Source organism: Sinocyclocheilus rhinocerous, unplaced genomic scaffold (assembly GCF_001515625.1).
Source record: "Sinocyclocheilus rhinocerous isolate Xijiao unplaced genomic scaffold, SAMN03320098_v1.1 scaffold153, whole genome shotgun sequence".
In the NCBI taxonomy this organism is placed as follows: domain Eukaryota; kingdom Metazoa; phylum Chordata; class Actinopteri; order Cypriniformes; family Cyprinidae; genus Sinocyclocheilus; species Sinocyclocheilus rhinocerous.
Window position 1 is genome coordinate 1,322,225 of NW_015660878.1, and position 15,142 is coordinate 1,337,366.

The window sequence follows — 15,142 nt, forward strand, 5'->3', positions numbered from 1 at the left end:
AGCCTTGGCAGCACTGACTAGCTAGCACTTATATTTGCTGCTTTTCATTTGTTGGGATGTACTAATGTTATTTTGATCGATTCATTTACAATAGGATAAAGTTGCTGTTGTGTAGTGTCTCTCCTTGAGAAAACCTTAAGTAATAGTCGACTGAACTGACGGTACTGTAATTAGCATGAGGAGAGCTGCTAAATGCACAGACTAAAGTGTGTGTAAATAATTTTCAACCAAACCTTTTAATTTTTTATTTAAATTCAAATGATCAACCTTGTAATTAAATGTCAGACCGCAAAGGGATCCAACGGCACTGATGTTTTAAAGATTTTGCACACAATGTTTCGAAAGCACTTAATTACAGTCGTATTATTGCTGAAGACCGTTTGCATTGATTATTGTGAAAATACTAATGAAATGATCATTGATTTTGTGTATTATGCCTCAGTATACAGTTTTCTTTGCTTCTGTGTGCACTTGGCTGGAAAATATTTTACATAATTTATTGGTTCTGTTCAGACTGAGTGTATAATATTGTAAAATATTAACCCTTGAATGCAATGAGTAAAATTATAACAGTGTTGTAGATTCAGTTTTAACCGCTTGATTCAAAAATGGCGTTTTCCTAACACCTTAAAACTGTATTCCCTGATGATTATGAAGAGAAATAAATGATTTTAAACCTCAGTTTGACTCATGGATTTGAGTTTCATAGATTTGTCTCTCTAAAGGTGTCACATAAGATATGTTGAAGTAGTTAGTTAGATTGTCTTTTCACTTAATAAACTATTTTCTTTCTTTCTAATGATAAAGAGCACCTATCATTTAGTATTTATCAGGTATGTATATCTACACTTTATTCCATTTGTAAGTAATCTGGGAGTATTAAATAGCCTTTTCCAATTGATTTGGCTGGCATTTTTGCAGCCTATCAACTATGCAATAAAACACATATATGTTCTCGAATATATTTTAATTTGTAGCCCAATGAGAAATATAAAAGACAGCATTTATACACTGAAAAAATAAAAACGGTGTAGAAACAATTTTCACTCAGAAATGGTTGGTAAATTTCACAATTACAAAGAAACGGCAAGTAACATTGAATTAAGCATGAAATTTTAAAGTACAAAGACTGAAATATTATTTTCTTGTAAAACGTATAATTTTGGTTTATTTACAACTTTAAAAAATCAGTCACATAGTAGACCACCGTTATACAAAAAAAGTCAGTGAGTTGGTTATTTTCTCAGCGTGAGGAATGTGTTTTATCCATGGAAACGTTCAGTGATGTGTCAAATCCCACAGGTGAGTGTGAGAAGAGGCTATATTTGATAAAAATATGCTCAAATCTGCATTTCAGTGTTACTGAGGGATGCCATGTGCGTGAGAGACGGCGAACTATTCCTCTAACAAAGATGCAGTGCATGGAAATGCCCTCTTCATTCTTTTTTATTGAACAATTTCTAATCTGGATTGCATCTTCTCCAGTTTTGTTACTATCATGCAGTCACTGGAGTTTTTGTCATGATCCATAATCACACAGATGCTGGATGTGTAAAGCATGTGTGCGTTTTCAGCTGAGAAGTTCACTGACTGATAGATCCATTAACATCGAATAACAGCAGATAGGACCGTGTCTGACTCGACACTTGCATCATCCACCTCCCAGAATCCCCTCAGGCAGGCAATGAAAGACCAGACTGTTGCCTTCTGACACAATTGGCATGTCACTAAGATGATTCCCATATTATTATTTTTTTGTAGCATAAATTAGTATTTTACGTCTTATTTGTGCATCTGGATTGTCACACTCGTTTACTTTGTAAATTCATATACAGTATAAAGTGTGATATGGCAGTCCCCTATGTATTCTAGACCTGTTCCCTAGCAACCATTTCTTCACCTTCACAAGATCCAGGTTTAAAAATGTTGGGCTTCAAGCTCTTGTTTCTGTCACAGTTCTGCTGGTGTGCCCTAGTTGGCCACCAGATGTCACTGTATTTGTTTGAGCACATGGCTTGTTGTCTGTTTGTTGGTGCCATGTGCTCTCCTGTGTATTGTCTTACCCCGCCCTTCTTGTTATCTCATTATTGTTTCAGTTACTCCACCTGTGTCTCCCTTGTTACCCTCCTCGTTTGTCTCCCTATTTATTCTCCTAGTGTCTGCAGTCATGTGCTGTTTCGTTGTTTAATGTTATGTCTCAGAGTATTGTCGGCTGTGTGTATGTTCCTCTTGCCTTGCCCTGTCTTGGCCTGCCTGCCTGTTCTTCCCCCTCGGGGTAGTTTTTGTTGTGGTTTTGTTTTATTTTATTAATAAGACCCATTCTTCCTGCACCTTGAGTCCTCGCTTCTTCCACTCACCCGTCCCCTGACAGTTTCAATTCTCTACTGTAAGGTTTATGATATTTGCTGAGACTAATAATAAGCAGCAAATATGGCTGTTCCAGCCCAAAGAGTCGCACTCATTCACTTTCACACCTGTGTTATGGAAATTAATTTGGCATAATGTAATAGCCAAGTGCAGAGTTTATTTACGCATAAATGAAATAACGCTAACCATTCCTTTAATTAAATGTCAATAGTGTGATTTATGATTATAATTAATCATTTACAGTGCTGGGTAGTAACTGATTACATAATCAATTACATAAATGCTCATAATGAGATTACAGTTACTTCTTATGGATTACACGATTACATATTCATAAAATGGCAGTAAATGATTAGGCTATTGATTCATTCTCCCTAATTCTTCTTTTATCTCTTTTAATGTTTCCTTTCCAAAAATCCTACTCTGTCATACCATTTAGCTTTAACTATATTCACAATATAGAATGGCCATTATAAATAATTTTTTGATCCATGCTTCTAAATTGGGGGGAAAAGGCAATCTAAAAGTAATCTAAAAAGTACCTACCTAAAATGAGTAACCTAGATTATGTTACTGGCTTCAATTTTCTCCATGTAATCTAACGGATTATATTTTGTAAGTAATCTACCAAGCACTAGTCATTTATAACTTTTTAAAGAGGTAGGGTATCATTTGAGAGCATAATTGTCAGTAAATATTTAAAAATGAAACCTGCTGCATTTTTTATTTGTTCAGTTAACATACTCGCACCCCAGAAAAATTCCCCCGCTGGAAAAAGAACATATAAGCAAAGAACCAGCCTACCGGTTGGCTCTGGTATACATACTGTATGGATTATTTCTGGATGATATATGTCTCCAAAGCTGCCTGCAAACCAATTTAGGAAGTGGGACGTATAAACAAAGCCAGTCTGCATTTGCTCAGAGAGATGTGAGCTACAATTGTATTGAGAGTACACTTGAAGTAGCCTATCAGTGAAGACTTTCTTGTTTAAAAATACTCTTGAAAGTTTTGAAACTGGTTAGACTTTAGTTTCCACGTTGTTTATTTTCACTCTCACTACATGCTACTCTTTTTTATGTTTTTTTTTTCCATCTGTTGTGCCTTGTAGTCCTTATATTTCCCTGATAGTACAGATGTCCCATGACATTCAGGACTCTTGAGAACAATCACGGTTTCATGCACAGAAAGTGGAAACATCTTTTCACAATTTGCGAAGACGTGGCTGGGTATCAGACATGACGCTGTCATTGGGAAGACTAACATGCTCATTTTCACTTGCACTGCCAAACCACCACCATAAATCAGATGTCCTACACTCAGGGAAAAAAAAATCACAAAGCAACGCTACCCATCTGCACAAACACATGCCTAAATATGGCTTTGGCAAAGTAATTTAGATAATTGTGTAGAATGGAAATTGTAGATTTAAGTTGGATTGGTTTTCTTCCATGACTACTTTTAATGATATGTTTATAATGACATTAACTCATTTTGTTTGTGTGTGTTACTGATATTGTATCCATTTAAAAGTTTACACTGTTTTTTAAAAATGCTTCTGTTTACCAATGTAACATTTAACTGATCAAGTAGTACATTGCCGTTTGATTTTTTATGCATTTTAAATTTTTTTTGTTTTACCTGTGATGTCAAACCCCAATTTGAGCAGAATTTACAAAGAAAACACTGTTACAAAATCATTCTGATGTGCTCATTTGCCATTCTAATGTGTGTGTAATAATATGTGAAGAGTTTATTTGCAAAAACAGATAACTCTGGATAATTTTGTTTTAATTTTCAAAAATCATGTTTTTTATGATGTTACCATGTTTTTATTGTCTTTTATTGTGTTAGTTAGCTGTATTTTTAAGTTATTTTTTAACCTAATCAAAATAACCCAACTGCAGTTTGATTGAGATTAATTGGAATGCACAATGAAAAAACATGATTTTTGAAAAGTGTTTAAAACGGAGTTATCTGTTTTTGCAAATGAACTCTTCATGTAATCACATTATGTATACACACAGAATATATTATTTTATATTTTTATTAAAGTATAGAATTTTTATTAGATATTTATCAAATTAAATACATTTTATTTTATATGTTTTAAATTATATTATTGAATATTATGGAAACTATGTTGGTTTTTATATTTAATTATTACATTATCAAAGAACATTTTCACTTCAGTCAAGCAAATTCCAACACTCTCAAAAACTCCCATAATAATCTCTCAAGCTGTTTACACTGTGAAATTAATATCTTACTTACACTCGTACATCTTCACTTTGTTGTTTCTGATAAACGAATTAGCCAGAGAATTCAGTCAGCGAGCGCACGCGGTGACGAAACAGCGTGTTTCAGCGGTGACTCATCTGAACGCCTCTGATTGGTCCTTGCATTCATAAACTCAACATAATCGTATGTGATTGGTTATAATGCGTAGTGCTTTAAAAACGCGTGCGTCTCTGGCTCTGTGCCAGCCAGCGAACGCAGATTTGAATTTAGCAGCTGGTGATGTTTTTCTTTTATATATATATATAGTTTACAGGACAAACTGCGCATTTCACCCAAAATTGTTTGGTGTGATATGATTCCAAATTTAGGGGGGCCAAAGGGGCCACCCCCTAGAACCGCCCCTGAGTCCAGGGTCACAAATTATGAATGGGTGAATTTAAAAGGCATGTTCACCCAAAATGAAAATACAATGGAAGTCGATGGCTACCAGTTTGGTTTCTATCGTTCTTCAAAACATCTTTTGTGTCGAATAGAAGAAAGAAACCATAGCCTACGGAAAATTTTCATTTTGGGGTAAACTATCCCTTTAAGTTTGAGGAGCCTCAAATCCATCATTTAAATAAGAATGCGCCTTTCTTTCAAAAACAAGTAAATTGAACAAAAACAACTTTTGAACCATAATTCTTTTTACGTCGGAAGTATACAACACGTGTTATTTGAATGACAAGAGTCCAGTAGTGCTGTTTGTGTGTTTGTGTCTGTATGATAAGAGTCCAGAAGTGCTGTTTATGTGTTTGTGTGGGTCTGAGGCTCCTGATTAGTGTCGCGTCGCTGCAGCTGCGCCTGCACTGAGCGTGCGCGCGACGGCGCTGCGAGTTTGACAGCAGCAGGAGAAAGAGAAGAGAAGAGAAGCTGCGGTGCGCGCCGACAAACAACACACTAAACGTAGGCTACACCAGTCCCATGAAACTGGACAGGTCGAGGATTCATCACTGGAATCGGTGAGTTTCACGTTTCATTATCTTGAATGCAGCGTTATTCTCTCCGTGATTGTGGCGCGGCGCTTTTGCTGAGGAGAATGCGCAGTATTTGAGTCAATGAGGAGCATCCAGTCGTGCTTCTCCCATGGCAACCAATGATGATGCGGATTTTCACGGCAATATGGCAGGGGATCACAAAGGATGCGTTTCTTTGAAATATCACACAACACGTCCGTTTGATCCGAACGCCGTTTAAAATGTAGCTTTCATTGTGCGTCGTGTCGATAAACGGCCCGTCATGAAAGTCTATGTTTAATTGAAATCTTGCTCGGTCACCAGCAGGTGTTCCCGTCATTCTCAGGCATCATCCTCAATATTTGCTCATTATGGCGCATTTCCGAAATGTAAATATTTGATTTGGGTATTTATTCATTTTCATTTGAGAACTAGATGGACCTGCTGTCATGGCATGAAGACAAAAACGACCGTTTACAGTCATAGGATACCCCACAAAAGACAACGGGAACAAGGCTTTCATTAGCGTACTGCATCTTTCTTTATGGCCTTTGTTTCTTTTTGAAAATAATGTTATAAAGTAATTGCACTTTCCATTAATAGGGTGCAAATGGGGCCTAAACTCTTAAAAAGGTACATATTTGTTATTTTACACTTATTTTTATTTTAACAAATTGTGAAAGGAAAATTGTCAGCCTCACTGTTGTCAACTGAATATTATTTAAACTTTTCTATTTTCAGTTCTTTTTCTTTGGTGTTCATAACTTTTGCAACCCTGTTAAAATTTGGGACCTGTCTAAATGCAGTTTATACCCTGTTTTGTGTGTGTGTTTTTTTTGCAGTTTTACATTAAATGAACATCTAAAATAGGTTATAATGTTTTAATAATACATAAATAAACAAACTTTGGCAGTAACAGGATGGCAAATTTATAATAAAGTGTTGAATAATAGGACCCATTTGTTGGATGATCAACTTTATATTTATGGCATATTTCTCATATATATTTCACTCACACACACACACACACACACACACACACTTATGTCTGGTCAGCTATCCTTGTGGGGACTCTCCATAGGCGTAATGGTTTTTCTACTGTACAGACCGTATTTTCTATTGCCCTACACCAACCCTACCCCTAAACCTACCCCTCATGCAAAAATGTCAACAATTCTGTGTTTTTCTGTCAATATGGGGTGCTGTGTGTACATTAATGAGGAAAAAAAAATAACTTAAATGATTTTAGCAAATGGCTGCAATATAACAAAGAGTGAAAAATTTAAGGGGGTCTGAATACTTTCCGTACCCACTGTATATATATATATATATATATATCTTATAATATCGAGGGCAACAGGGTTGAATCAAATTGTTGAGCTTGACACATGCAGTCAATTATGATTTTGAGAAAATTAAATGAGAATATTTACTTCATGCTGTAAAAAGACTGAAAATAATAGAGGAATTTATTCATTTATTATGTGTAAAATATCAGGCACGATGAAAGACTGAAATATTATAAACCCACAAACAGAGAATGCAAAAGGCTACAATTGTTCTTTTCTGTCAAGTGATGAAACTACAGGCCGACTGCATTGGTCAGTGTTTTAATGGACGTCAGGTGTAATTTACTGTACAATACATGCAGCATTACGCCAAAAATACCAGGAAGTGGTCTGTTTATGAGGTTACAGGCTGTTGTATGTCAAACGTGATTTAATTAGAATCAGTGATGCTATTTAGAGAGTTATTTTAAAATAACTCAGGACATTGTCTAATTGCCAAATTTTATTGCAGGTATTTTTTGTGGACTCTTTGCTTTTGCTGTTACTGAAGGTCGACACTAGTGCTATTTCATATTCAGGTTTACGCAGTGCAGTTTAGTAGGAGAATTTATTGTATCATGGATGGTTTGTGCTTTGCACTAATTCATTGTAATTTTTCATGGATTTTAAATACTCTGATGGCTTCATAGGTGACCTGCAGGCGGTCTAACATCGACACAACTGAATAATGATTAATGAATGGGAAAATATGGGACATTTGCTTTCATGTCCCAGGCAATGGGATATTATTATGCACATGTGCATAACAGCTGTTACTTTGTGTGCTGCAAAGCCACAAGTCCCATAGTGAGATGAGAATAGTTTCCTATTTAGCTTTTCATAGCAATTTTTAATTAGCATTTGCACAGGGCAGTAATGACAGAAATTAGTCTGTGTGAGAGTGAATGCTAGTGTCATGCAGTTGAGAGTCAGGAACAGAAAACCAATTGTGGAGCATTGAACAGGATCTTTATATATATGGGTGTAAATATTTTTATTTTATTTTATATTTTCTTATTTATTAAATTCAATTGTATTATTTATTTTTTAATTATTTACATTTAATTTGATTAGAATTCCTTACTAGCTCTGAAGTTGTTTTGGTACAATTCATATTGTTTCATTGCAAAAATATACTTTTAATATAATACCTTTGTCACTGCTCCATAAAATGCATCTGCTTTGGAAGTAGATGGGAAATCTGAATTTGGTGGATTTTTACAGATTTTGTTTTTAATTAAGAAATTACATTTGTATTCTCTTTATTTATTAAGTTCCTTAATTTATGCCTTTTTCTTTGTTTGTTTGCTGCATTTTAAACCTGTTTATATCAAAACTATGCTCCATGAAATTGTATTCTGAACAGAGTCCAGGTGGAACCACATCAAATGCTTTTTTTGGGGGTTCTTGGATGGGAATTTATAGCAACGCTGATGAAGCACAACAGGCACCAGGTATGTGCCACCAAGCCAGCTGTGCTTCATCATGAACCTTTGCCTTCTAGCCATGCACTTTTCACCATCTGGTATGGATTGACTGGACAATAATGCACAGAGAGGATCACAAGGAGAGAAATAAATAGCTTTTGCTGTGGATTTGGAGTGTTTGTTTGTGACTCAGTAAGTTCAGATGCTGGATATTTACATAGACACATTGCACCAGCTGCCATCGGAATGGCAGGCTAGACATTTGCATGCCCGTAATTGCTTTGCAAATATGCCACATGTGCCTTGTGTCCTGATTTTAATGCATCATAAATTCTAAGCTTGATTTAAGGGGCATGAACTCAGTGTAACAATAGTTTTTGTGACCGGAATTGCTGGGTAAATGCAACAGGTGTTCTGTTTCCTTTCATATAAATCCTACATGATGATATAGCATATCATTGGGATTACGGATTGTATGAAATGTCTCTGTTGCTTTGTCTTAACATGCTTGTTATTCATCAAAAAGAATAAGCTGACTTTGAGCTATTTTCTCTTGTCGTGGTTGATAAACGATTAGTGGAGATTAAGGTCAAACATGTCTGAAGATGGACCATAGATGTTCACGGCGTCATGTGATTGTGCCTCTCTCTTTCAACCAATCAGCTGGTGGATTGTGTTGTTAAGGTGTGGTCAGATGAGTGAAATTTGGCTAAATTTTGTGGGCAAATATTGGTAGGATTGACTTTGAAACAATTTTCAGTCAAAGATTGCTTGTAGATTTGACAGATAATTACAAAGAAATGACAATAAACACTGATTTAAATGTGCATTTTTTTTATAACACTGTCACTCAGAAAATGCTAGTGAATTTCACAAACAATTAAAATAAATTACAAGTAACAAAATTAATCTTAAAATATTTTAAAGTAGATTTTTAAGTAAATATTTGAAATAGAGAAACTTAAAATAGTATTTTATAGTAAAATGTACATCAGTATTCTTTTTTTTTTTTACAGTGTAGATTAGAAAGACTGAAATTGTATTTTCTTGTAGAACATACTCCAATAATCTTTGTTTAATTTACTAAAATTGAAATTGAAATGATTGGATTTGGCTGCATAAATTCGACAACTAATTGATGGGACCATATCAAAGCATGAATAATATTTATTAAATATGTTCTCTAGAAGACATAATTATTGGATTCTGATGGGCCGTAACTGATTTTGCTCCTTCAGAGTTGTTGGTTTGGCTTAAAAAAGCTGTGATCAGCAATATTACATGAAGGACTGTTTATATAGTGACTCGTTTCTCTTAGTAGAGGTGATTTATTTCATGTGCTGTATGATAAATGTGTGCCATTTTAGTCGATGCACAAACTGCATGCTTCTAATTGAATTACATTATAAAGCACGGTGATTTGGGTGATGAAAACTTCAAGAAATAAGTGGCATGCGTTTGCCTCCTATATAGAGTACTGTATGTTGTGCTGATTAAAATATAAGCTTTTTCAGCTCCATCTGTCTGGCTTGATTTATGACGTACAAGCTGAGAAAAATGCAGGACTGCAAAATGCATTGGATAAATGTTTACATTTGGCCTGTATTTCTATATATGTAGGCAATTCTATGTTTTATTTCTCTAATAAGGTTAAAGGGTTAGTTCATCCAAAAATGGAAATTGGCTTGTGTTTTACTCACCCTCAAGTCATCCTAGGTGTATATGACTTCTTCTTTCAGACTAATCCAGTCAGAGTTATATTAAAAATTGTCCTGGCTATTCCAAGCTCTATCATTGCAGTCAGCTGGTGTTGCAGTTGAACAGTCCACAAGTCGTCAAATAAAGCGCGCGCATTCATAATAAAACGTGCCTCACACGGCTCCGGGGGGTGAATAAAGGCCTTCTGTAGTGAATCCATGCGTTTTTGTAAGAAAAATATCCATATTTCAAACGTAATAAACACTTTTCTCTCACTTCCGTTATCTGTCATACGCGGAAGTTGTTCCGGCGGAAGGCGTATGACATATGCGCAGCACTCGCGCCTTGAGATATGCTAGTCTCACGAGTTTATAGTTTATAGGAGCAAAGGAAGCAAAGTTTCCTTACTTTAGCAAAGGAAAACCAGTCTCCTCTTGCTTATATCAAAATCCTCCAACATTTTTCTTTGCAAATCTTCGGTTTGTACCTCTAATTCATGACCGGCGTTTTGTTTTGTTGTCTCTCCGCATTCGTCACTAATCACACAACGCCGACGTGCTACGACATCCGCCGGCACTGCTTCCGCGTATGACAGTTGGCGGAAGTGATATAAAAGTGTTTATTACGTTTGAAATATGGATATTTTTCTTACAAAAACGCATGGATTCACTACAGAAGGCCTTTATTCACCCCCCGGAGCCGTGTGAGGCACGTTTTATTATGAATGCGCGCGCTTTATTTGACGACTTGTGGACTGTTCAACTGCAACACCCGCTGACTGCAATGATAGAGCTTGGAATAGGCTGGACAATTTTTTAATATAACTCCGACTGGATTCGTCTGAAAGAAGAAAGTCATATACACCTAGGATGACTTGAGGGAGAGTAAAACATAAGCCAATTTTAATTTTTGGGTGAACTAACCCTTTAAGATAATACATCTTTTGTTCAGTTTCAACTGTTGTCTCATCTCATGAACTTTGTTTTAGCTTGTTTGTCCTCTTTCAATCCTTGGTCTTCAGCACTAACCACAAATAAAAGCCCTTGCAGAGGAGGAAATGTGCTGCTTTTGAGGTATAGAGTTCAAATGTAGGACTGTTTATGGGAAAGGAATGTTATCTTTTATGTTTAACCATTATGGAAACCGATATGGAGGAAAACAGTGCCCCCAACAAGTTGAGTAACAATTGCCCCACTTATATCATGAGAACTAATGTGCTCTCTGCCCCACAATGCACTGCTCTGTCAGTCCAGTGATTGGATGAGGCACTATTCTCTTTGCCTGGCTATGGATGGAAGCCCTGTCATCTGCTAATTTAGTGATTGAAAGCAGAAGCTGGCCATTTTTTCTGGAAGAGGTTAGTGCCCTGTCCTCTTCTGCACCAAGAGAGTGTCTCCTTACATAACAGGGTTATTGGAAAAAACTATTGAATTGTGGGTCATTTTAGTCCTGTGGTGGTTTTCATGAAGTGTATTTTATATACTGGGGTTTCAGTCCATTTGCACTGACTCTCACTCATTCTAAAGAAGAAAATTATCTTTTATGATCGCCTCTTTTTACTTTCCCATGGGTCTCAGTGGTCTGTACAGGTTGGCAGTTAAATTATACATGTCTCATTAATATCATTCTTCATAACAGTTCAAGGCAGATGTAATTATTTGGTTTTATAGTAATCTTTAGGAGTGGGAATTTGCATAGACCTAGTGATACAAAAATTTTTTTTTCATAAAAAAACTTTTGAAGTATGTTTTTCTATCCTCCAGTTGTCATATTATCATCTTCAGCATATGTTTATAGATTCATTTTTCATATATATTTTTTTAACTGCTTAATAAAAATAATTTCAGAATAATATTTTTATTAAAACATACTTTTAGCATATTATAATGATTTCTAAAAGATCATACGACACTGAAAACTGAATTAATGGCTGCTGAAAATTCAGTTTAGCTATCACAGGAATAAATTACATTTGAATATATATTAAAATACAAAACCATTATTTGAAATTGTAATCATATTTCACAATATTACTCTTTTTACTGTATTTTTATTAAATGCAGCCTCGGTAAAAATATTAGGTAAACAAATCTTAATTATTCCACATTTTTTACCGGTAGTGTGTATATATATAATGTAACTAATAATATAAATGTAACTATAAAGTGTAAATATTTTGAAGTTGTAGTTGTCATATTATCAACTTAAGTAGGAGGTAACAAACCTTTTCAGACACTGCTTCTTTGTGTTTTGCATCAACATATCAGTGTCATCTCAAGAACGTGCGTTTAGTTGCAAAATGTCTAACGTCCGACCAACCTAACCACGGAGAAATGTGAAATATTTAAATTGGCGTAGAATCATTGTGCTTTAACCCTGCTGATTTATGGGTATTTGAGAGCTGTGGTCTGTGGCCTGCTTGCTGCTTTAGAGAGATATGTGTTGACTTTATGACTTGGTGTAAATAACTCGGAGGTCATGGCGCCCACAAGCCCTGTGAAATTTCGCTCCTGCGGGACAAGTTTCTGTTCTTGTCCTCCTGGCCTCTTTCGTGAACCCTGTATCCTCCCTTGTACCAAACACACTCCAAACACTCCTGTGTGCTTTGATGAGGGTTTAATGTTGATCTAATGTGAGTCACAAGCATGTTTTTGCCATCTCCAAAAGCCTTGGCAGCTGGTTTCTGTCTGTAGCATGTCTGTGAATCACAATGGAGGCCTAAAGTAATCCAACTTCCTGCTTTAAAGACCTCAAACTCCCCTGTACGCCCGAGACTCACTCCAGACAGACTTCTGTAGACTTTAATGATGCTTTGAGCTTCACATCAGAGTCCCTTGTCAACTGTGAAAAGTCATTCACATGAGTTATATCAAATAAAAGAGTAGATTATTTCCTGTCAGTTATGTAATGCACTGATATTAGCAGTTCTGGAAATGGTTAGATTAAATTGGGCTATTTTCAGTGGTGCAATACCAGGTTTGAAATCTGAATGAGTGAAATAATGATTTGTATCTTATAAAAACAAGCCTTTAAAAATATTTTCTTTTGTATCTACCAGTTTTGCCCCACTTTCTTTGCAGAAAACCAAACCACCAACAATCACCAAGTAGTGTAAATTACTGGCATCATGTGTCAGATATTGTCAGATATACAGTCTTTTTTTTTTTTGAGGATTTAGTATCAGATATTAATATATTCTGAATTATGTCTGCTCATGTGAGCCAGTATGCAGATTTGTCTGTAATAATGCAGATCTTAATGGCATGAAAATATTTTTTTCTTTCTTAAATAACTCTTAAATCACTCTCACTGATTTTCATCTGTCTGTCCTCATTCACATTCACTACCTCTGAAACTGATCCAGACACCTTAAACGGATCTTTTTTCCTCTCTCTGTCTCTCTCTTCCTCTTTAACTCTTAAAATGATATCAGTTTAGGGAAAGCCCAACCTTTTTTACCACATATTTCTAAAAATATGCTACTAGAGTCATGTGCCTCTTTATCTTTAAATTTAAATATGAAACACAATGTACAGTATGACTATAATAATAATAATAATAATAATAAACTTTATTTTATTATTATAAACTATTATTTTACTTCTGAAAGCGCTTTACACAGAAAAGGATACAGAGTTAAAAGGAAAAAATAAGTACAATGATAATAGAAATAAAAACACATCAGAAACACATCAGACTTTTACATTGTTCAAGTTTAGTAACATTTCCATCCAGGGTAAAGTAAAGTAAAGTAATAAGCTGTTAATATTTAAATAATTAATTACATATAAATATTTAAATAATATTAATGACAATCATCTCATGATAAAGGGCTAATAAAGCCTTATTAATGGGACTGGTTTTTATTTTATATCCCCAAATTAAATGCACTTTATAGTCTATAAATAGGCTAATGACAGTTCTGTGCACACATTGTGTTCTATGAGCTCCCTCTGAATCCAGATTGACAGGGTCTGGCGGTGTTCAGTCTGAATGTGATGAACAGAATGGACGATTGAATAGAGCGGTGAAAGACTGGAGACTTGCTGAGAGAAAGAGAGACTTGAATTGACCAAACTCACCACTGTGTGGGTGATCAATGCAGTACAGTTATATTGAATAACAGTGTCACTCCTGACATATGATTTATGAGGTATAAATATTGAAAACATTCAGGCATGTGGGCCCTCCTACGTACAGTATGACTAACTTTTTCACTTGACTCCAGACTTGTTTTTGTCATGACAATATGGGTAATAGGGTTAAAATATGTTTGTAAGCATCTTGTGAAGCATGCAAATGTTTACGAATCCTTACAAAATGTTTTATGTCTTTATTTGGTAACTTAATGCATTGTGCTTATATACAAGACCTTTTATGCAACCTAGGGTTGGGATTTAGGGATTGATTTAGTAACATTGCGTGATTGTGTCATAGGCGGTAGATCGGCACTATACAGATTGACCTCAGGATTAGATTTGACCTCAGTGCTCAGATTTGAGCATCACAAATCAGTATAGCAAAGTACAGGGCTTTATAACACCCCTATAGCAAAGGATTCACGTCCTTACCATGTAAAATTTTTTTTTAATATGAATCAAATAGCTCTTTAGTCATTGTTAATGCAGTCTTTCTAAAGATTTTCCATTTATTTAATACAGTAATTTTAATATGGGTTAAATAGCCATATCAGCAAAACAGAATTTACACTTTTCATGATCCATTACATTTCCAATGGATTAAATCAAGTAAATAATTTTTTCTTTTTTTTTGCTCATTAAATATTTTGTTTTGCTTGGATTACAAATAATAGATTGTGAATGCTGCTTCATGTTAAAGGGATAGTTCACCCAAAAATGAAAATTTGATGTTTATCTGCTTACCCCCAGGGCATCCAAGATTTTGATCCACTTTGTTTCTTCAGTAGAACACAAACGAAGATTTTTAACACAAACCGTTGCAGTCTGTCAGTCTTATAATGGAGGTGAATGGGAATCACGGCTTTGAGAGTAAAAAAAACATACACAAACAAAACCACCAAATCAAAGCCTGCGGCTCGTGACGATACATTGATGTGTAAAGACAC

The 15,142-nt window shown here is 35.2% G+C and overlaps 1 protein-coding gene across 7 annotated transcripts in view; it reads left to right on the top strand.

Moving 5' to 3' along the window:
• Nucleotides 1-5,467: 5,467 nt before the first annotated feature.
• Nucleotides 5,468-15,142, top strand: part of LOC107725579 (neuronal cell adhesion molecule-like) — a 64,609-nt gene continuing 54,934 nt past the window's right edge. For 5 of the 7 annotated variants that reach the window (XM_016534885.1, XM_016534881.1, XM_016534883.1 and 2 more), the window contains exon 1: nt 5,469-5,609. The gene's annotated coding sequence lies outside the window, so the exon portion shown is untranslated. Of the gene's footprint in view, nt 5,610-15,142 lie in introns of all 7 variants that reach the window. The other 2 variants (XM_016534877.1, XM_016534880.1) reach the window with 1 other exon arrangement.